The sequence below is a fragment of the Pyrgilauda ruficollis genome, unplaced genomic scaffold (assembly GCF_017590135.1).
Source record: "Pyrgilauda ruficollis isolate IOZ18807 unplaced genomic scaffold, ASM1759013v1 scaffold387, whole genome shotgun sequence".
Taxonomy (NCBI): domain Eukaryota; kingdom Metazoa; phylum Chordata; class Aves; order Passeriformes; family Passeridae; genus Pyrgilauda; species Pyrgilauda ruficollis.
Window position 1 is genome coordinate 1 of NW_024525345.1, and position 2,500 is coordinate 2,500.

The window sequence follows — 2,500 nt, forward strand, 5'->3', positions numbered from 1 at the left end:
GATTGAGTCAGAAGAGCAGCAGCTTTGGGCCCAGAGGGGCCACAGAAAGGCTCTCTCTCGGGCTTCTCGGGACCATCCCTTCCATCTCCACGTCTCTCTCGCCTCTCGGGATCGGTCTTTCGTCTCTCTCGCTCGGCTCCCTCGGTTTCCGTGGCTCTGGGCAGGACGGGAACCGGGAACGAAGCCACGGCAGTCGTCCCGGTTCGGCGGCATTTTGTACCCCCTGGCGACCGCGGGCGCGGCAGCCCTTTCTCCGCCTCGGACACAGGCACGGAGGACCCTGCCTGCGGGGATGCGGCCCGTCACCTCGCTCCCATAGTACGGACAGATTAGTCCAAGGCCGCCGACGCCTCCAAGAGGACCGATGGAAATCGACCAGAAAGGAGCACCGCTGCAGGCCGCCTCATAGCATGACGTAGCTGGAGGCAGCCAAAAACAGCGACCCCTTGGTGAACTTCCGGAGCCGGCTGCAACAACAGGTCTACCCGGCACCTGCCAAAATTTGGCTAAGTCCCTCCGGAGCCGGGGTAGACCTGTTGCCCACCGCTGCTGCCTGTCACGCGAGGGCTGCGCTGCCCCTCGGCGGGACCGGAGCCGGGTAGACCTGTTGTCCCCTCCCGATGCCGGGGTAGACCTGTTGTCCCTTCCTCAAGCCGGGGTAGACGTGTTGTCCCCTCCCGAAGCCCGGGTAGACCTGGTGACCGTCCCTCGAGCCGGGGTAGACCTGGTGTCCCTCCGGAGCTAGGGTAGACCTGTTGTTCCCCAGTCACTGCCTGGTGCACGGGCACCCTGCTGGCCCTGGCAAGCCCGCAGCCGGGGGAAGCTCACGGCCTCGTAACACCCCGGAGCCGGACAGCTCTATCAGCCCTGTCCCACCCAATGAAGCCCCCTCCACGCTTTTAAGACCAATACGTATTTTCGATGGTTTGGGGTTTTGGTGGTTTTTTTGGGGTTTGGGGTTTTTTGGTTTTTTTTTGTTTATGGTGTATGTTTTGAGGATGTCGAGTTTTTGCAGGGGTTTGAGTGGGGCTTGATTGATCCGCTCCAGCCAGATTTCTAGTTTTTCGGAAAGGTTGTATTTTGCTATCCCAGTCCAGGGGTCAAACTGCAGGCCTAGGTATTTTTCCGAGTCGCCAGGGTTAATCATGTTTAGGGGAGTACCATTGATAGTCCAGGCAGCGCAGTTATTGATGGTGTAAGAGTCCTTTGTGGGCTTGATGTAGAAGCCGTGGCACTTTTCCCCTTGTGTTTTGAGACCAGTAAGATTGCAAAATGTCTCTAATATTTCGATGTTTATTTTCATGTTTTCCCAGGAGTCGCTTATCAGGACCAGATCGTCGGCAAACGCCATCGCTGTGATGCTGCTCTGTCCTCGGTGGTAGCCTCTACCCTTCTCTTCCAGCTTGCGCAGCAGGGGGTCCATCGCCAGGTTAAACAAAAGGGGTGACAGCGGGTCACCCTGCTTTACTCCAACCCGGATCTGGATTTTGTCTGTGTGTGTGTTCCTCTTTGTGGTGATACGTGTACTGATGTCCTTGTACATGTCTTTCACTAGCCCTATGATGTGGGGGTCCACTCCCCTTTGCTGCAGAGCATGTATGATGTGTTGGTGGCAAACTGTGTCAAAAGCCTTGGCAATGTCCACAAATACAACACCCAGTGGTTTGTGCTCTTTTTTGGCAGATCGAATTATAGTTTGCAGGAGTTTCAGGTTTTCAGAGCATCCCGCCGCTTTAATAAAGCCTCTTTGCCTTGGGTTGAGGGGGCACGCTTTGCTCAATCTAGTTGTTATAATCCTGGAGAACAATCTTAGCAAGATGGAGCCGATCGTAATAGGTCTCCAGTTGTTAATGTCTTTTAAACGGTCAGGTTTTGTTGATTTAGGAATCAAAACGCTTCTGCACCCCCTCACCATGTCAGGGATTTTACCAGATGTCAACCACAAATTGTAAGTCTCTGCAGTCCGGGAGTACCCGGGATCCATCTTCTTGATGTCCCCAAGGGTAATTCCATCTGGACCTGGAGCAGATCCCTTAGTCATCTCCTGCACATTCTTTTCAATTTCTTTAGCCGTGATTAATTCCCTGAAGGCACTATTGTCTGCTACCTCAGAAGTTTCAAAGTCCCCAAGGCCATTGAAATTACCAGGTGTTTCCCATCTGGTTTTGAATACAGAGTAGATTTCACTGGGTGGTATATCACAGGACAATTGTTCCATGTCATCCAAAATTATTTTAGCTAATTTCCCCCTGTCCAGATAGAATAAACGCTGGAAGCGAAGGTAGTTACCTCTTTTGATGGCTCTGTCCTTCATCCATTTTTGGAACGGCTTCTTAGGTTGTTTCTCCTGGGTCCCCTTTTTCCCTCGGGTTGCAGTTCTTATCTGACTTATTGATTCCAGGCATCCAAAACATTCCTGCGCTGCTTGATTAATAATTGTTTCTGCTTCTCGGCCCTCAGTTATATGTCTGAATGCAACGGCAAAGTTGTTAATTGTTCC